The 22,243-nt window shown below is 38.0% G+C and overlaps 1 protein-coding gene and 1 pseudogene across 2 annotated transcripts in view; both read right to left on the reverse strand.

The window, feature by feature from the left end:
- gdpd5a (glycerophosphodiester phosphodiesterase domain containing 5a) overlaps positions 1-10,957 on the reverse strand; it is a 42,579-nt gene extending 31,622 nt beyond the window's left edge. For both annotated transcript variants that reach the window (XM_028465853.1, XM_028465854.1), the window contains exon 1: positions 10,775-10,957. The gene's annotated coding sequence lies outside the window, so the exon portion shown is untranslated. The remainder of the gene's footprint in view (positions 1-10,774) is intronic.
- An 8,193-nt stretch (positions 10,958-19,150) lies between these two features.
- LOC114475271 (membrane-bound O-acyltransferase domain-containing protein 2 pseudogene) lies at positions 19,151-21,545 on the reverse strand (annotated as a pseudogene).
- Positions 21,546-22,243: the final 698 nt, after the last annotated feature.

Consider the following 22,243-nt stretch of genomic DNA (forward strand, 5'->3'; position numbering starts at 1 on the left):
AATGCAGGCGGGCTCCACCTTCTCACCTACATTATGTTTTGGACATGCCAAAAACTTTATATTAGATATTTGGGGAAAAAAAGATAAAACCTGTTCTCCATTGAACAGTAGTATGTTGGCCTTCTGTTCTCTCCTGACTTGGAGACTGATTCAGTGAAAAGATCCCTCTCCACCAACATATAGTCACTGGATCAGGAAAGTTATTTCACATCTTGAAGATCAGATACACCATCAGAGGATCACATTTTACACCATCTGGCAGCGTTTTCAGGACATTGTTGGGGATATGAGTGCTGTACTGTTAGTGGAGAATCTCTATCTTTTCGAGAAAATCTGGCAATATATCATGTATGTATGTATGTGGGTATGGGTCTGGTGTGAGGGTTCCTTTATTATGTGATTGTTTTCTGTTGCTTGGTTGTGTATTGTAATGTTGAAAAAATTCATTTCAATAAATAATATGTTCCTGGATGGGTGAATACTTTGTTGCATGAAATAACCAATGAAAACACAATTTTACTGTCTAACCGATAAACCGAAGTGTGTTTGGTTTAGGGATCATTGAATGTATCTGTAAAAAAAAAATGTTTTGTCAATAAATTGAATATAGCACATTATTTTAACTATAGGATACATTATTTATTTATGGTGCATTTATTTTTCAGTTGGTAGGTTCAAAGAAGTCAATCATGCTCATCGAATCATTAGTTTCTAATGACTATTTAGGAATTGCTGCAGTGGCCTTTTGATCAATTAGCTCACTTGTTAGAGTGTGAGGCTTTTTTGAACATACAGAGTAAATGTAAGACCCCTCAGTGTTGTGGCTGTTGCCATGTATATATATATTTACACCTCTCAGCATGGAGCTCATGGATTCAATCTCAGCTGGCTTCTGTCCTGCTGTGCAAAGTTTACTTTTGAATGTGTGGGTTTATGAATCGGAGATACTAAATTAGCTCTAGGGAATGTGTGGTATCTGTCACTGTCAGGGCCGACGCTGCCAATATAGATGAACAAGGCAATCGCCTATAGCGGCACTTTCTCAAGGGTGGCAAAATGGGACATTGGACAAGTGACGAGAGTACAATCTTGGAAAACCGCAGACCGAGGGGCTCAATCATTCCGTGACCACTTTGATAGGCTGAAGAATGTGTCACTCACACACCCGCTACACCTGTTGCAGGCAACATGTGTAAATGACCAAAATATCCCAGTTGTGAAAACAAAAAGAGAAAACTTTTAAAGGACCAAAAAGCAGAGGGATCCGTAATTAAGATATATTGATTTGCAACCATGAATGCCCGCAGCAAACACTTCTAAAAGGTGAGCTTTAAACCTGCAGTTTTTAAGTCTTTTTGCCATCATTTGGACAAAAAGCCATAATCATCTTTGAGCATATTGTAATCATCTTCTTCTCCTGGCTCTGTAAATGAAGTTTAAAATCCAGGAGCCTGACACTCCTGGAATCTGGATGTCAACCAATCAGAGATCTTTCTACAAACACGTGCTCGATGAGCTGTTTTGGGCGTTTCTATTGGCTGTCAGGCACGTTGAGGGACCATTGGTAGCAAACGTGCTTTTGCGGACGCTCCAGCAGAAGTCTCCTTAACAATGTTAGGAACAACAGTTACACGGCAAATCAACCAGAAAAAGGCAGATAGAGGTGGAGAAGTAACAGAATAAAGCCACAAACACTGAGGAGGAGTGGACCACTTTTGCTTTGCGTCCTCGCGGATCTCCGTGACTGCGGAGAGTCCACCCCGCACACACTGGCTTCAGAGGGAGAGCGAGAACAGACAGGATAAATCGCATGCAAACCTAAGAGAAGCATATTCAAGGTGAATTAATTTTACAGTCTAGATGCGGCTGCCTCTCAGAGCAGCTGGGATCACAGCCCCCTGTGTGTGAGCTCTCTGACGGGAACTAGCCGACGGCAGCAGCCACTTCTCGGGACAGTAACTACACAGCAATATGTGCATTCATGTCAGAGTCTCTGAAACACCAGAAAATTCTCCACTAACACAAGATTAAGTCCCTTCCTTTGTCACTCGTGTCTATTGAGAAAAAAGTCGCTAAAAGCGTTCACATAATATACTGGCAAGAGAGGTTGAGTTTTGGGTTCGGTTACAAAGCGGAGAGAGGATTCTACAAACTGCAGCTTTAATTGCTTATTGGTAGGGATGTCAATAATTACTTACTTTGTAGTGCGTAATGTCAGAAAAGTCTTGATCAAGTGATGTTACGCAAACATAGAACAATAGTTAGCAACAGTAGGAATGAGAAAAACTGACCCATTTATTATTAACCAATTGGTTACATAAATTTTAACCTTCAACATAATATCTACAGCATTCTACAATTGAATAAAATAAATAAAAATATCAAGCTAATATCGGACCGATATCCAATATCGATATTGGATCGGGACATCCCTACTTATTGATATATAATGTTGCTGATGATACGTGCTTGCTCACATTTAATGTGTATAAGCATGTGTGTTTGCTTCAGGTGAGAAAGCAGTGCATGGATTTTTTATTTATGTGGAAAGGGGTTGGCGAATATGTTGTCCGGAGTCTACTACAGATATTTTAAAACAAGGTTATTGCTTTATTTGGATGCACAGAAATATCAATTCTTGGCCGAAACCTCTGATTTTGTCTCCTTCGCGGATCTCCACAGCAAAACTGTGTTCACCAGCTCTGGTACGGTGTTTTAGCCATGGGAAAACAAGATCACAGAGTAGGGCTCTCAAGTTTTGAAGCGAGGAACCTACAGTGCAAATGTACTGTACCTACAGTGCAAATGTATGCCCTGTTAAGGAGGGGTGGCACTGCATACTGTACTCATAAATGAGTCACTCCCTCATCCCTGATTGCTGCAGTTAGATCAAGTGCTATTTTCTGATCAGCTGATGTGTAGCGGTATGTTATTCTTTTGATTGACTGACGTATAGTTGACTGGACCAGACCAACAAGCTTTCCTCAGTTTCACCGCACAAATCCGTATCTCCCAGTCAGTCTGGAATTAATATTGACTTCTTGATGCTGTTGAGGTGTTGCTACACCCAGCAATGCATCTTTCCCTTTTTGTACAAAATTGGATGGAATGTAAAATATTAAAACCAAACGTTCCCACTTTATGTCACTTCTGCTTTTCAGGCCATGTCTTCCGGACTACAAACTGGTGAGATAATGTGACAAACAATCCTTGGTTCGATATATTTTTACTCTTAAATCAGTTATTATACATGATGTACTCTATGAAAAGTAACAGTTGCGTTGGTGATACCACTTTGAGAATATGACTCTCCTGAGTGGAATTGAACTTTCCACTATTTGTTTCGTTCATCTTTTTCTTTAATAAGCAGCAACATTAAATAGTCCTTTTCCTCGAGAGCTACGACTCAGTTTCCTGGTCAACAAGCCTTGACAAAACAAACTGCTCCTTTGTCCTTATCTTAGTGAAGGGAAATTATGGCTTGGAATCAAGCCAAATCTGAGACAGTGTTTGTAGCAACTGGTGACCTGTCCTTGAGCAAACTCGTCTACAGCAACCCTGCATGGATGGATGGATGGTAGTAGTAATAGGACATTATTCATCATGCATAATACCATATTACACTGTGAATCGGATCTTAGCTCTAGGTTGAAGGGGAAGGTCTACAAGACACTACTGAGACAAACAATTCTGTATAGTTTGGAGTAGGGATGTAACGATTAATCGCAAGGCAGTTAAAAATCGATTCATAGGTATCACGATTCAGATATCGATTTTCTGAAAATTGAATCGCCCACAAGTGTAGGCGGCGGGCGGAGTCTGCTAATACTTTCTTTCTGGCCGCCTTCTACTCTTAAATATGTTAATAAATGATTCATTACCCCTTTAGCACCGAAAGAATATCTGTAATATAACTTGAATATCTGTAAAAGTCATGTTTTTCTATTAGCTCTGTCTGCTAGCATAGCTTCTCTTCTTCACTGCAAGATATCTGCATGCCAACCGACCACTGTGTTACCAGCGCTCTCTGCTGGTCCAAACAAATATGACGTAAATCAGTGCAATCACGTTTTGTTTTTTTTAAAGTCCAATTGTTAAGGCACAAAATACATTTTCAGTTGCACTTTTAAAAGAAAAAAAACTATTATGCAGTTTTGCATTGTTTATTATAGAACCAGAATTTAAATTAATAGGCTTCATTTTCATTTGTATTATTCCTTTATTTATTTCATTCAAGATTTATTTTTAGTTAAATTGCATTGTTTTGAATAGTTTATCAAGGAATTCTTTTGACAATGAAAAATAAAAGAAAAATAGTACAGTATTTTCTAGTTTTTTTCCCAAAAAAAAAAATTTCTCTACAGTCCCATAAAATAAATCGTGAGAGAATCGTATCGTGAACCCAGTATCGCGAATCGTATCGGGAGTTGAGTGAATCGTTACATCCCTAGTTTGGAAACAGTGGCAGACAGGAGGCTGAACTGTTGAGGTTTTCACTGAGAGCTAGCAGAATAAGGAACAAGTACATCAGAGAAACAGCTTTGGACAGTTTAATGGGACAGTAAGTGAGATAGGGCAGAGATGGCTTGATAATGTATGTAGGACAGTTGATAACTGTGGGGAAAAGGATGCTCATGCTAAGTAGGCTATTTAAGTTAGTTGGTTTGAGGAAGAAGGACACAAGTGTGAAATGTCAAAAGTAGTAATGTGGATATCAACAATGACTTAGCTAGTGTCATAGGTAGGCCGTTTCATTTAAGCGGTTGGAGGAACAGAGTAGAGCTAAGGCCACGTTTCCAGGTGCAGACCAAAGTGTATTTATTAATGACTTCCAAGTAGAAACGTATTTACAAAGAAATAGGCAAAATCAAGGTTAAAACATGTGCAGAGCTCCAAACATAGCTCACATCATGCAGCACTCTTCCCCAACAATGCAGCTGAGCAGCTTTTATAGGCCGACAGATGATTAAGTCCCAGCTTATTCTGCAGCACAGGAAAGTTCTTAAAAACAACAATTTTATTCTTCCACACTATACATTACAAATCTAACAATGTAAAAACATTTCATTACCTCTACCAAATATATATGTTTAATTAAGTTAACGATATCTATATTAAAACAAACATCTAATTTAGCACAACATTTAAATCAAACACCCCTCCTGCTCCTCACACAATGGTCCCTCCTGGAACCTTCTTAAGGTGCTCCGGCTCTCTGGGGAATCTTTTAGCCGGAACACCTGGGACCAGACCAGAGATACAAAGTAAGTTGATTTGTCAGACAATTATACACTTTATATTTAGGTTCACTCATACTTTACTCTCTGTTGCAGGTCCACAACCATGGGAAAAGACAATCAATAAACATCTGTTTTACAAAGATAATATGCATGCGTCTTTTGTAAACAAGTAATGGACTTGCTTCATTACAGCTAGTGTTTGAATATTACATTGTTACAAAGCACTGATTAATTTTATCTTCAGGAAATATGTCATTTTCTGGCACCTGGCCACTCCTTTTATTGCATAATGCAGCTTCTAAATCTCATTTAAGGTTTACATATAATAGTCTTTCAAATGAGCTGTCTTTATAATGTGGGTTGTTTAAATCTTTGACATTGTCAAAAGTGCTGAAAGGTGACAGTGATTGGATAAAATTGCCATTGAGTGACAACTTTCACACTCCATCTTAGAAAGAAGAGCTCAATGCCTGGACAAGACAAAGCAAACCTTCTGACTTCAGAACATCTACATATGCCGTCCTTGTGCTGCCAAACTGTGTACACAGAGAAAATGCTAGACGAGCTGAAAATCTAGAGAACGAGTCGCTGTCTGTCATGTTTGTAGACATAAGCAGGTGGAACTGATGGGTAATAACTGCTGATTTCTTTGTTTGTTTCCAATGGCTTGTGATAAAGATGTTTTTGTCACTAAATAAACCAAATGTTTTTTTTGTTTTTGTCTGAAGCATTGTGATTTAAACTTTTTAAAAAAACAGCATCTGATACTTTTTCCAAGATGTTGAATAGATATAAGATTTAAGTACAGTCAGAAACAGTATTGCATTATTATATTGTTTTATTATAACAGTTTTATTTTTAACGTTACTTGCTGTGTTTGCAGCATCACATTTTGCACTCTTAACTAAATCATTAAAGCTAACTTAAAGGTCCAATATCATGCTAAATCAACTTTTTTAAGCTTTTAAACTTGCTACAATATTAATTCATTCTTAAAAACACCCCTAAAGTATTAGTGGGCTTCCTTCCTGCATCTCTGAGCAATCCTCAATAATCCTGCTCTCTGAGCTGCTGCTCTGCCCTCTCCTAAAAAACGAGCGGAAAAACTTCAGTGACATCACTAAAGTTTGAACCGCCCCCTCCAGGAAGTGCCTGCTGCCGGTGTAAGTATGAAATGCAAGTATATCAAACAGCAGTCGTGGGTACAGTACAAGCGATTCCCCTACAAACCACGCCCATGCAAGCAATTTTTCAATGCGCTGACCCATTCTATTTTTAGTATCCGTCAGTGTTGGGAACGTTACTTTAAAAAAGTAATTAGTTATAGTTACTCACTACTTGTTCGAAAAAGTAGCTGCGTTAGTAACTAAATTACTCTATAATAAAAGTAACTCATTACCAAGAAAAGTAACTATTTGCGTTACTATTAAAAAAAAAAAAAAAGATGCTATATGTCAAATAATTCGCATTTTTTAGATGCGTGTGTCGTGAGGTGCTTCATTAAATTTGAGTTTCTTACAACAGATGTGGACAAAGTCTTCACTCCTGGATATAATGAACACTTCAAATACATGTTCTTGCCTTTGACCACAATTGATTTAAAGTAATGTTTGTATCGTCACCTTAAAAATGACAACTTTTCATCAGACTGTTCCACACTCTGCTGATTCATCGTGTGTGTGTGTTGGCACGACGCCTTAGCCAATCATAATCACTCACCTTGTTTTTAACCACCCTCCTCTTGCTGGCACATGTGTAAAAACACTGGTTCTGATTGGCTACCATGAAACATGACGCCGCCTAAGCCAATCATAATCGCTCACCTTGTTTTTAACCCACTTCCTCACAACAGCTGAGTCAGAAGCCAGGGATGCTTTCGGATAACATTTTATTCAATCAATGCATGTAATGCACCGCATTTAACGTTCAGTAATGATAACGGCGTTGTAACGGCGTAAAAAGTAATTAGTTAGATTACCCCGTTACTGAAAAACCAACGCCGTTATTTTAAACGCCATTATTCCAAACACTGGTATCTGTTATATCGCCTCATATCACCTTTGACTTGATCTGACGCATTTGTGACACAATGCGACGCAGTGGTTGGACAAAACAAATGATTATCACCTTAAATACACTATTCCTGTTGTTAATAGAGATAAGGAGGAGAAGAAAGTGACTTAGCAGCCAGTGAGTGTTTGAAGCAGCTGAATTACTCTGCTGCTGCTGCTGCTGCTGCTGTGATAAACACAAAGCCTGAAGCACCGAGACGGACTCACAATCACAATAGTCGCTTAAATATCTATGTGTTTTACTGTAATGTGCAGTTTTTTTCTGAAAACAACAGTGTGTAGATAGTAAAAAGAAAATCGCTTTGGTGATCACTGATCTCCCTCGCAAGAGCGAGGCATGAAGTCAGCATCTACAGACACGCCTACTCATGAATATGCATGAAGGCCCCAAAACAGCCTGTTTGTAGAACTGCTCAGAAAGTCACTTTTCAGAGGCTAAAACTCTGGAAAACAGGGAAAATAAACCTCAAATACTATGTTGTTGGGGTTCTTAGAACAAATGGAGATGGTGAAAAATAGCATAATACCACACCTTTAAATGAATGTATTTTTTATAGTTTGTATGAGTTACACAAACCCCTCATACTAAGTGCTGTCTTGTCTTGAAATTCCCATTCCTAGGACACCTGGATAAACTCATTGCAGTTCATCTGTCCTCTCACTGTGTCAGTTTATGTTATGTGTGCTATGATCCACCCTCTCTTTCAGCTGGCTGAAGCCACCTGTCTTTCAGGAACCCTACATTAAACAGAGAGGTCTTCACTACTCTTTTAACACTCTAAGTTTCCTAGTTACCACCTGCAGGCCTGAGTCTCTTCTGAGTGTAAGTGAAGTATGTCCTCATTGAATAATAATACAGTAATCCACTCAGTCTCATCCAGCCAGCTGCCACAGATCCTCTATAATTTCATTCTATTATTAGCCTTTTATTTCAGCGTCACCTCTTTCCAGTCCCCTATCATTCATACTGTAAATTATATATTTTCATGCATTGCTAATGATCCCTAATCTTACAGCAGATCTGTCCTATTAGCAATGCCCCATCATAATTCACACAGGAAGGGTTTGAAGGGCCATTATGGAAGCAGATTGGAGCTTTTGTTAGCAACAGGCAATCAATGGGTGGTCGTAAGGCTTGAGACAGCGAGTGAAATGAGGCACAAAGCAACAGCTGGGCTGCACCATGTAAAAGGCTCAGATTGGATCATTTTCAGAGTTTAGGCCTGACTAATTACATGAATGCCTTTTAGCAAATGTGGATTCTCCTATTTTAGATGACGCAAAGCTTCAGCGTCAGAGATGAGCAGCTTTCATCACAGAAGGGCCACAAAAAATGTGGAAGTAGTAATAGTCTGATCTGAGGCCATATTTAATTTTGTCGACTAAAAATTCGAGTCGTAGTGTCGTCGACTAAAAATATTTAGCGACAATAACAAGACTTTGACTGATTAAAACATTTTTCACAAAAACAATGTCAAAATATATTTATATTTTCTTCAATTTATAAAAACTAAACTATCATTTTGTCAAATGGAACAAAATCCAATCACAACTCATGTGATCATGTGATCATGTGTATGTGTTTACAAACATTAATGCCATCTTTTATCAAGTTGATCAAAGCTAACTGAATCTTTAGAAAAATGCATTAAACTCATGCAGTGTATTTTAGTAGACTACATCTGTTACAGATTTAGTAGACAAAATGATATTTAGTTGACTAAAACTAGACTGTAACTGAAATAGTCCTGATGACAAAATTTTGATGAAAATGAATGTGCATTTTAATCAACAGACTATAACTCAAAGGTCGCTTTTGATCTGAGGTCCACATTATCAACATTCACGTTAGCATTTAGGATAATGACCAATCCATGCATTAATACAAGAGATAAACGAAGGGTTTTTTTGTTTTTGGTTTTCTTTTTTTTCCTTTTCGTCATCGTGTGTGTGTTTTTGCAGTAATTTGGTGAATTTTCATATTATTTTGTGTATTTTTAGACATCTTGTGCAACTTTTTTTTTTTAACGTTGTCCTTTTGTGTATGTTTCAGAAATTAGGAGCTCCAAGCAGCATAAGCTGTCAGGAACCTATTGTTATCCTGCGTGTTCTTCTTCTTCTGAGGAAATCATACTTCACATCCATGAACAATCACAAAATTTTGAACAAAGGCCCAGTTCTATGCCAGATTGCCTCATCTACAAAAACAGGCTAATCATGTGTGGGGTAAAAAAATAAAATAAAATAAATAAAACTGAATAAGCGGACAAAAGCTCTAACTTTCATTTGTTGACAGACTACAACTGGGAGCAAGCTAAAACAAAGTCAGTGTGTTCTGAGACACAAAGTTGTATAAAATGATAAAGGTGCCTTACTGTTCCTTTAAACTAGGTCTAAAACATATGATTAAGGTCTGCACTCATGATTACATCTGTAAGAAGATTTGTGGTTTGGGAAAACTACCAATCTAATGTATGCTGTAATCTCCTTTCCCCAAGCTATTGTGTTAAAAAAGACGATTAGAATACTGTATATACTGTAGGTGTCAGTAACTGTGGAAAAAGTTTGATTTTTATTTATGTTTTTAAATACACTAACAATAAATCTGACATAGTGGAAAATGGGAAAGATAATTGACATTTTTCCAAGACACACATGATGTAATTGATTTATTTGATATGTAAAGCGCTTTGGGAATGCTTCAGTGTGGTTATAAAGTGCTATATAAATCAAGTCCATTTACCATTTTACCATTTATTTACAATTACTCTGTAAAATATCCTGCAATATAATGGATACAGTTATAAGCCCCTGGCTATGATATAAGGCTCTGTTTTTGCTGGCCCACAACACACCTGAAGGTGTGTTGTGGTCTCTGAAACCCATAGATAAGACATTCAATGTCTGGGCAATCAATTATTCATTTCAATCTGTGACATATTTTAAAATAATTTTTGTGTTCCTCGAATTACAAGGCCTGAAAGCTGTAGGTATGAGCCACATTTTATTAATGATTGATGCAAATAGCAATATATCAAGAGATGGAGAAATTAAATCTACTTTTAATCTGTAAGCAAGGATTGTTTCGTGGCAATTTTATTTTTAAATTGACAATTTATGTGTAGAATTTGAAGAGTTAAATGAAAATAGTTTACCTACACATAGTAGCATATTTTCTGTTAAAGAAAAGTAGCACCATAATTCAAAATTGTATATATTTACAGGTGTTTTGGGGGTTCCTCCATCCTACTCCATCTACCGTCAAATTTGCGCAATTACGCACAACAATGCTGACATATACTGTATGTCCATGATTGGGAAAAAGTTATATACGCTGTTAATAATAAAAGAAGATAAATATTAAGTGTTATCTACTGAGCAGTAAAACATCACAGAGTAGTCTAAGTGACAGTTCCTTAGATTACATGAGGATAATCGGATAAAGAGCGCACAGACACCTACCTGTCTCCACTCCAGCCTTCTCACCCTGGACTCTGCTCAACAAGATCACCGTTAATGACTTATTTTGGTATATTCGAACATATCGCCGTGTCCACGCAGGTTGATTTTATGGAGGTTTTGTGAATGACTTTGAGCAGCAGGAGAGGACATCAGACGCCTGGAACAGAGCAGAGCCACGAGCTGTAATCCCAGAGCCAGGGCGCGTGAGGGAGGAGCTGTCCTGACACCGCGCACAATTTATCCCGCGTCAGCAGCTTTAGGAGCTCCTCACAGGGCACAGAGGCTGCTGGAAGCCCACAGTCATTGTGGGAAACACCATGAGCAGGAAACTGAAAACATGACAACCCTGGACATTGTTCAATGGTTTGGTGTTGTTTATAGCAGTGGTTCTCAAACTCTTCTTGGCTCAAGTACCCCCTTTCTTTTATTTCTGAATCCATGTACCCCTTTTTGTTCATCTCCATCATTCCGCTCACAATACTACAAACCAGGGCTTAAGCCCCAGCCACTTTTTGCTGAAAATCACACACCCATAACAAATAATGTTTTTCTAAGCTTCTACAATACCTACATGACTCGTTTTTGTTCAGATTGAAGAAGGACCCTTAGTGGTTACAGATGATGTTAAATTTGGGAAACACATGAGTGACAATAAATCCTGTTTCAAATACAGAAATCTATAGTCCGCCCCTAAAAAAAACTAGAGGCTTTTACATATGAAGCCAGTCATCATTATCGAAGGCTGTAAAAGCAGAAATAATTGAACTAATGTATGGACGTCAACTGTAGCAAGTTTGTTGATAATAATAATAATAAACAATAGGACAAAGATACACAAGTTTTTGCACAAAAAATTTCAGTTGGAAGCCCACTTTACCACAACCGTGCCAAAGTTTTCCACAAGTTTGGGAACAAGCCTGTAACTGTAATATGTCAGTCAAATTGATTCCAATCATTGTTAGTCGTATTTTGACGACTAGCTGTTGCGATTTGGCTTGAAATAAACACTTTTATTTCCATTTTATTCAGGTCTCTGCTGTGCTAAGCACAATGCTATTTTTGGTTCTACTCTTTGGTGCCATTACGCGTGGCTCTTATTCAGCAATGCTTTGACCAATCAGAATGTTTAACATTGCATTGTAAAGCTTAGAGCCTGTAGAAAGTGGGGATATCAAACATGGGAGTGGGCTTTAGCCCTGGCCAATCAGAGCTGGGTAAAGGAGGAACCGACCATTTTACGCACAAGCGCTGCACCTCATTGGACGGATTTCTTGACTGAGTAGTGCTCAAATGTGTGTAATAGCGGTATCTGTCCTATTACACAATTTGGATTTATCAAAATATAGAGTTTATGCACTGGAGCCACTTTTGATAAGAAACAACAAAGGGAAGACACCATTGGTCATCATTGCTGACTTTTTCCGCGGTGTATCTTCTGATTCTGTGGCGTTGTTTTGGTACGTAACATACTGTACCTGACCTGTATATCAGTCGATTCAGCTCGGCCTGTAGTTTCACATAGGCTCTTGTTATAGAGCTCTGTGTTTATTTCGTGACTCACAGCAGTGGAAAAAGGCTGAGTTTGCCGAGTTGTCGACCTTTCCCTCTTTGAACATGATGGCCTGGTGTGTGTGCTGTGGTCTTTTGTTCTGAATGTGGGTTGGCTACAGTTTTAGCTGAGTTTCCTAGGATTACGGAGACGTATATAATGTGTGATTTCATTCATTCTTTACAACATTAAGACCCGTACGAGTCGCAGAAGCTGGAGTTGCCCCCGCCGGCGGGTCAGTTGGGGTTAAAGGGGTTTTAAATCGCGACCCACTTCTTTTTAAAATTCAACCAACCAAATTTAGTTTTTCAAAAATAGCTATTGAAAGCACACTGATATAATATTTTTCAAAACATAAATCTATATATTTTCCAGTGCAACATGCATTTCATGGCATGCCTGTCAAAATAAATGTTTCTTTCAAAATAAAAAATGAGTCCACCATGAGAGACATTAAGTATTTATTTATTTTTGACCGTGCCCCACCCAGTACAGGTCTGTGACCCACTTTTGGGTCACGACCCAACAGTTAAGATGCTATAAACAAAACAACTATAGAGTGTAATGATGAAATGAATGAATGATAACACACATTTGAAACAATCTGATTTTGTAAATAAGTAGAATGAAACAGTATTTACAGTCTCATCCATAGATTTATTTCTATAGTGTTTATCATTTCTGATCATCTCCCACCTGGTGTGGAACCAACACTGACCTTGTATTTTCAGTTCATGTTCTAATCAAGATCATTTCCATCATATTTAACCAAAAATACACATTACAAAACTGCATATATTTTATGCTTTTATTTGTTAATTTTCCACTCTCTCTATCTCTCTCTCAAGTACCCCCTGTAATGCCATCGCGTACCCCCATTTGAGAAACACTGGTTTATAGGGTAAGGAATCTATAGCATAATTATGAGCTATAAGTGAGAGTAATGATCATTACTACAGTACATTTATATTAAATAAAGTATTTTTAAAGGGAAAAACTGCTGTACTTTATACTCCATTTGGAAAACTCACTTTCTGTTGTATCACAAACTGTTTACAATTTGCTTTGTTTCTTGTTCCTGACTGTAAATGTCTTTATGGTATTTTAAAGATAATGTGATATAACATTATTTTAACAGGAACCAAACAGGTCCTTCATTAAACCATCAACAATCTATACTCACTGAAGGTGCGACTCCACAAATATGGTTCCAACTTTTTACAACTGCAAATAATTCTTTTTATTTTGTTTTATTTTACTGTATTTATGATGTTAGTAACAGGGACCAAACACAGACCAGTTTGATCTTGAGTAGGCTGCAGAATACAGGTGGGAAAACAAGTAATATCAACTTTATTTTGATCTAGTTTGTACTTCCACATAGAAATAATATGTAAAGTATGTAAGGCACCGACAATATCTAGCGATGTTTAATTTTGGGGAATACAGTGAAATAATTTCAGGAAAATTGCAAGATTTTGGAAAAAAAAATAGAGTTCTTTCAACAAGTTGAGATTAAAATGATTGCATTTATAAGCATGGGAAAACTGTGAGCCCTGCAAATAGGTTTATTGAATTTGTGTATTTGGAGGGGCCGAGATATCTATAACTGAATTATGTTATATGTTACGCAATGACTCATGTAAATCAGATGCTCTAAAAGACTACATTTGACTCCCGGGCCTTGAGTTTGACTATAGTGTGCCATAAGTCATTATTGGGCCATTCTGAGTCTTTTTTTTATTTGTTTGGGATCTGTATCTGGTAATATTGTATACTTGTATTAGCTGTGGTTTTATATTGGATTTCTTTCTAGTTGATTCTGTCTGAGTCACTTTTGCTGGATTGTTTTTACATTTGATTCCTAATATCTTCTTGAACCGTGCTTTATATTCAAACCTTTGAATCATAACGTGCTTTATTAACATGTTTAAAGCTTTTCAAAAAGACAGTAATTTAAGTTTGTGTTGGTGGAGATGTCAGGAGAAGGCACAAAAGAAGAGGAATAATCTATTAGCTGCTCTGTGGGGACGAGGTTGTAAAATGTTGGTATGTCCATTGGAATGTATGAGGATGAACGAGTTTTAGAAAAAAAAAGGAAAACATTATCGATTTATTTTTGATTTTGAACAGTTTTAAAAATTGTCTTATGCGACTAAAACATGTTTTTATTCAGCATTACTACATAAATGATCATCAAAAATTAAAATGTAAACATTTCCTTTTATGTTTTGCAATTATTAAAAAATATATATGAATTTTGCTTTTGAAAAGTTCCCTGAAATAGGACAAAGTGGTCTGAAAATGGATGGATGGATGTTTAAGAGTTCAGTATAGGCTATTCACTTTTCATTTTCAACAATTTCTTCCCACTCTTTAAGGCCAATCATCAGGAAAAATCTCAGAATACAAGCTTTCACAGTAGTTATGGATACTTTAAACACTTTGACTTGTAAGTGTTGTGATGCTCCAGTCCATAGAACACCTGCAAAGACAGAGAGCAGAGCAGTTCAGAGGGGGGAGTTCTATTCCCAGCACAGCACACACAGATTAGCTCTTGTCCTATAAGGATAATTACGTACAATCCCTTTAATCCCAAACTATTTAGCCGTGGCAGTAACAGTTCCCAGCCTGTTTACTACCTCCATTATACTGGTGATGTGCATTTAAATGAAACGTAAACATACAGTTGTATGATGATGTTACAGACAATGATCAAATAAAAGGTGGAAATCTGAAACTGTGAATGGGGGGAAAAAATCTAGTTTTATATATATAAAGGTTGTCTTTGCTGCTCTCTGGTGGTCAATCTTTTAACCACATTTTTACTGGTGAGTCTTCTGACTTCCACCAGAGGGCGCTCGTACAAAGTGTGTTTTGCTCTTGGTTTGATTGGGATTAACCCAGTACACAGACCTGCTATCTATCCATCTATCTATCTATCTATCTATCTATCTATCTATCTATCTATCTATCTATATGTATATCTATCTATCTATCTATCTATCTATCTATCTATCTATCTGTCTGTCTATCTATCTGTCTGTCTGTCTGTCTGTCTGTCTGTCTGTCTGTCTGTCTGTCTATCTATAATGCAAGAAAGGTTTGCGTGTGTGTGTGTGTGTGTGTGTGTGTGTGTGTGTGTGTGTGTGTGTGTGTGTGTGTGTGTGTGTGTGTGTGTTGGAGTAATTTTACATTACAGAAAAATACACCAATCAAAAAATGTATAAAAATGAGTAAAAATAAACCAACACATTTATCATGCCCCATAGAATTAAACCAGGGAAATCATACATGCTATTTTACAGTGTGTACACCTCTTTGTTAATCCAACCTTCAAACACATACTCATTTGGTCATAATTGACAACTCTACTTAAGCCCCCAGTATATCAATCTATACTTCCGACAGACACTGTACTAGTCTATATAATGCAGGGTGTACAGTATATACAGCAGCTGGTACAGAAGGTACATTAGAAGATAAAAGCGACACAGAGTGTACAATAGTGAATAAAAGGGCACCAAGAGAGTACAACAAGCTCACCATTACTGGAACCAGGGTTGGGGTCAATTACATTTTTTTTTGTTTCACGTTTTCAATTACAATTCAACGAAGATTACAGTAACTAGCATTTTATTATTTATTTTTTTTATTTATTCAGTTTATTTCCGACATGGTTACATTCACTTTTTTTTTTTTTTTTTTTTTTTCTTTTTTTGTACATGCCGAAAAAGGAGACGAGAGAAGCAGTTTGCTTATCCGGGTCCCGTCCCCTGTTTTACCATCGCAAATTTACATGGGTTTACATGTCTCTCTGGTCAAACATTCTTGATTTCTTCTGAACGTCCTTTTTTGTGTATTCTCATCTGTAGTCAGTGTTGTCCTCTCTATCTTTGTTTGTGTTGGCCTTGTTCCCTGCCAGACGTTGTTAGCATTCCTCCAGTTCAAGAATAGTTCCTCTTTCGAAGGTGTTTGGAAGGTTTTTCCCTTTTCATCCACAATGTCACCTTGTTTTGTCTCTACATCAAGGGTAATCCAGCTGTTGTTAGTTCTATTGGCAGTGTTGTATTTTCCACTGTCTGATGATGGGATCAGATCCAACTTGTATAAACACATCACCACATCCCAGTTCACAAGCAAGGTAGTATTTTAATGTAATATATCTTAGTTCATAAGCGTGTTTCTAACTGCTGTTGTTAGTTTTATTGGCAGTGTTGTATTTTCCACTGTTAGATTTAACTTGTATAAACACATTATTATATCTTAGTTCATAAGCAAGGTAGTAATTTCATTGTATAAAAAAAGACGTGTTTCTAACTGCACATATGACAATAAACACTTTGAATTTAAATTTAATGTAATCCTTAATCACCCCACCACCTAGCAATTGAAATGAATAAATGACAGACCTTTTTTACTCTTGGTTTCACATTTAATTCGGTCTCCGTAAAATAATCACAGTCTGAGTTTTGTTTCCAGTGTTTATATAGATCTGGGTCCATATCCATGATTACCATCAGTAGTGTTGTTGTTTAGGTGGATCCTTCGTATTTTCCCAAGTTGTCCATCGTTTTGATGAGAACTGGTTTTCCGTCCTCTTCTTCCAGGATGTAAATCCTGCAGTTTTTTGACCAAGTCTTCACAATCTTTCCTTCTTTTTTTATTTGGCGTGCCTTCCATGCAATGCTTGCATTTTGTTTCGTCAGGTTTTCATTGATGTACACCTTCGTTCCCTTGAGTTTATTTCTTTGCTTGAGTATTTCTCCTTTGAATTTTATATTCGTGAAGGTTATTTTTACAGCTCTGGTATCATTTCTCTTTGGCAGGAGATGGCAGGAGTTGATGTTGTCAGGGTTCAGGACAATGTCCTTCGACTTCAGGAAGTCAATGACCTGTTGTTCAATCGATTTTGTTTCTTCGTCACTCCTGGGTTTTATCTTTAGGCCTGTGATGATGACATTTTCCCCAATTACAATAAATTACAATATTTATTTTATCCTCAGCAAGTCAATTCCAATCACGATCCCAATTACTAAAGTTTTATTAATTTAGGCTGCGTCTCATTCCTCCCCCTCTGAAATGTGCGTTAACGACAGTCACGTGGTGTCCCATTTCACACTATTGTGTAGAGGTGGAGGGCTATTCACCGGAGCTTTTACCGATGCTGACTTAGTTTCAGGCTTTCACGCAACTCAGCAGCATGGCGTCAAAAAACGCGCATAAATGTAAACCCATTTTTCACATAAAATAGCTAACAAAGTTAAATAAACCTCCAGTGACGTCATGAACAGGGAACAATTGTGTGTGTGTGCGCAGCAGGATGACAGGGAGCCAGATGGCTGATCACTTCACTTTTAAACAGAGCTGCTTTTACGATATAAATGGTCAATTTAAGGATTACTAAGGATGCGTTCACTCAGAATGTAGGCTTATCTCAGAATGTCACCGCTTTAATTTTGCCCCGATACGCAGGAAGCTTCCCGCTCCCCGTCTCACTGAGCGCCGCCATCTTTGTTTATGTCAACGACGCATCGGCGCGCACATTTTGCGTCGACCTTTCGTTTCCCCGGCCATAGATACGTAGATGCTGCATCGACTGCTGCCGCCCACTGAGCGGTAAGTCAACAGGGCGGCCATCTTGGACCGGTGTAACTCGCTCCTACAGTGCATTACATCTATAGAAGAATGATGTGCTACACTGTTAAAGTTGTCATAAATCGCTCAATTCTCAAGCAATTTTCACGGGATTTGTTTGTAACAAATATCAGACATGATAGATAGATAGATAGATAGATAGATAGATAGATAGATAGATAGATAGATAGATAGATAGATAGATAGATAGATAGATAGATAGACATGAATTGAACAAAAGAAACCCAGAAAACATTCAGGTGTGCTCAGATTGTTATTGACAACATTGTTTAAGGCTATACATTGCATTTGACTATTATTATTATTATTATTATTATTATTATTATTATTATTATTATTATTGTTATTATATAATTGTACTACTACTGTATTATTGTTACTGCTATTCTTATAACTATCATTATATTCTCATATTATTGTATTTTTTGATTATTATTAATACTTTCTAGTTAGTGGTGTTCTCATTGTATTATTATTATTATTATTATTATTATTATTATTACTGTTATATCATCGTCATTAATTATTATAGCAAATTAAAGAACTGAAATATTCAAGGAGTGTGGAGATTGTGTTTAGTGGTATAACCAGCATTTTAAATATATCCAAGCACCTTGTATCATAGCTACATGTGTGACGTTTTTAAAAAAAATGAAACAGTTCAAAAATCGGTTCAAAGTTCAACAAATAATTCTACTTAGAGATTGAGAAATACCTCTTTCTGTCGTAATGTCCATGTACTGCTGCCTCCACCACCACCGGTCCACACACACACACACATGAATGTGCAAGTTTGTTGTTGAAAATTAAAATCATTGTTGAAAGATGATAAGTAAAGTGTGTGTGGTCCTAAATAAATAGATTCCTCCAGCCACAGTTGATTAGAATCAAAAGATCTCATGAGATTCAATAAGAAATGCATGCAGGTAATTTTTGACCCACTTATGGAAGCTTGGGGTAGTAATACAAAAATTAATTTTTAAAAAATCTACAAAAGATAAATCTAAATTTTCAATGGCGTCATATCAAAAACATGTTTTGTGAGGAATACCTGGAATATGAAATAACAAATTTTTATTGCGAAGATATTGCATGAAAACAATGTTAACGGGTCATTTTTGACCCACTGCATCTAAGGGTAATGTACTCTGCATCAAGTTCAGTTTTAATTACATTGTATTGGTTCTTGAAAAAGTTAGTTCGAATGGCACCACTGTGTAACTGATGGCAACTTGAGTCACCCCCCACATGATGACATCATAGGCGCGTTTGTGCACGTCTGAGACCAAGAAGTGTGGCCTGATGTTGTGTCTTATTGCACATGAAGCCATGGTCATGCCGATGCCCGTCACAAAGGTCAGGTAGTATCCAGGGTAAACCCTGTTCCACATGGTCGACAGCAGGAAGGTTGCCACCGTGGAGTTGATGGGACAGCGCTCGTAACACACCCTTTTGAGCCACTGAGGAGTCTGGATGTTCCAGTTATCCAGGAACAACTTGAAACTGGTGGGAAACTCAATGTCCAGGATTCTGAGATTTGATATCAGGTCCCATCTCAGAGAGCCATCTTTGTTGTATCCATTGAAGCCAAAGCCGGCTGCGTTGTTGATGGCGTCGGCTCGTGTCCCGACGAAGTAGTACTTGGGCCTCAGAGCCAGCATGGCCACATACAGGTTGACGTTCTGGAGGGGGAACGGTTGCGGACAAATTCGTCGTCTACGGACTGATCTACTGGGAGCAGCATACACAGAGACAAGTATATGCCCAACGACACGGCACACATGCATAGCTTAGAGATGACATCCTTCTTGGGTGCCTGCACTTCCCGTTCTCCTTGCCGTTGGCTTTCTCCTGGTGGCGAGGTCGGTAGCCCGTTCCTTCGATGATGGCCATGTAGTCATTGTAGGAGCAGGTGGGCCCTGCCAGGATGCCCATGAAGTTACAGTTGTAACTCAGGTACTCCAGCAGGCTGGGCATAGAACTGATAGAAAGGTATTTCTGACTGGGAGTCAGCCCCTCTTGCTTGGCCATACCGTTGTGTATTTCAAAAGCCAAACTGGTAATCTTCTGAGTTATAATCGTCAAGGGCCATGTGAAGTCTGCAGAATACATGCTGTAGTTGAAGATGTAGACCCGCATGACATGACAAAAAAGTCTTTGGCGTCCCCAGAAATTCTTGATATCAAAAAGGAGTCACAATAGGGCTGCTCAATTAATCAAAATTCAATTACGATTTGATTAATACACCCAACAATTACAAAAATTACATAATCGGAAAAAAAAAACTATTATATATATATATACTACATATGTTTTATTCGCTAAATAAAACAAACCCACTATTCTGGACATCTACAAATAATAAATCTTGGCACACACATGTTATTAATATTAACTTTCAGTTGTTTAATCCACACACATGCAAGCTCCTCCCCTTCGCCTCGCCCCTCTCAAAGCCAAAGCTAGCCTGCAGGCCAACACGAGGAAAGTTGTTGCTAGTGGTCTTGAAACATGGCAGGAGAAACGCAGCAAAAACACTTGGTAAACAAGCAAGGGAAGTCAAATTATCTTCTATTGGAATACTTTGGGTTTGATGATGAAGACCTAGAGCAAAGACGTATCACATATCAAGTGTTTTGTTTTGTGCAAAAGTGAAGATACTTGTTTTTTTGTACAAAAAATAAGGAGGAAACTGCGTCATTAAAGGAATTAGGGAAGTAACTTAATTACCACAATTTATTTCAGATCTTAGTGAATCCGCCCTCCAAAGTGCAAAACTCTGTTTACCCCTAAAACCTATCTCCACTGCCCCTAAGTGTCTGCTGGAATGTCTTGATGAAGTTATAGTTTTCTTAATTTAAATGAAAAGAAAACTGAAGTTTTAATGTTTGGACCAGCTTGCCCTCAAGTCAGTTTTGATCTTGGCTCTCTGGATCCCTACATCAAGCCTGCTACTAAAAATCTGGGGGTGAATTTTGACAACACCCTCACTTTTAAAAATCCATTCTCTCCCTGAAAGACTTTGAGAAAGGGATTCATGTTTTTATCTCGTCTCGACTATTAATCAACTATTGTAACAGGCTCTACTCAGGGGTCTCTGAGTCATTTTAGAATTGATTTTGAGATTTTACCGTTTGTTTTTAGGGCATTGCATGGGTTGGCACCCTCTTATCTTTCTGATCTTTTAATGGTGCACACTCCTTCCTGGTTGAAGGCTAAAAACGAGGGGAGATCGGGCCTTCTCTGTAGTTGCTCCTAGTCTTTGAAACAGCCTACCCCTCCTTATCAAGGCCTCCTCTACTATTGATTTTGTGTTTTTTATTTATTTGATCTCATTTTCTTTTACTTGTGTAAACTTTGATAACTTCTGTACAGCACGTCTGTTGTTGTTAAATGTGCTCTGTAGATAAAATTGACTTGCTTGAATATTTTTTTCACTTTACACATAGTGGTGGTGAGCTACAATTGTAGCCACAACTGCCCTGGGGCAGACTGGTAGAAGCAACACTGCCATCAGCCCCCCCACCACCTCACCACCAACACTCATGCTCACACCCCATTCATACTAGGTAATGTGGGTGACGTGTCTTATCTAGGGACACAATGACAGATACCACTAGATCTACTGTCACTGCCACCCCACTGTGGCACCTGGAATTCCCAGTGGTTTCTCATCCAACTACTAACCAGGCCCGGCCATGTTTAGCCTCTGAGATCTGATGAGATCGGGGAGCAACAGGCAGGTATGCTCACGTGTGGAGCACACCACCCAAGGTGGTTGAGAACAACAGGGCTAAGGTCCTGTGGGACTTCAGCTTCCAGACTGACAAACAGCTGTGGTGGTTTTTGCACTCGGAGCAGTGGCCCTTAAACTGGGGGGAGCATCAGTCCAGAAGTGTTTGGTGATAATGCTAACGCCCTCACCCTGACAAATAAAATTCCCTGGGTGATAATATGATGACCATTTATTAACTCATGGCATGGGCAGGTTCATTTAAGTCTTTCAACTGTCCTCAAATCATACAAAATACACTTGCACTTGACCAACAGATATGACTGTGTAAATTATTTGTCAGTTTGATGGTTATTTTGTTTTGTTTTGTTAAATGCAGAAGAAAGTAAGGGCTGACTGACTTCAAACAGTATTTTGGCAGCAGCCTGTTGAGTTAAATTTAATCAGGTATTTTGTGTTTTACATTGATTTTGATCTGCTTGTTTGGTCAGCATGATTCAATGTAACTTAGATTTATATTATTTTAAGG

The sequence above is a fragment of the Gouania willdenowi genome, chromosome 14, assembly GCF_900634775.1.
Source record: "Gouania willdenowi chromosome 14, fGouWil2.1, whole genome shotgun sequence".
Taxonomy (NCBI): Eukaryota; Metazoa; Chordata; class Actinopteri; order Blenniiformes; family Gobiesocidae; genus Gouania; species Gouania willdenowi.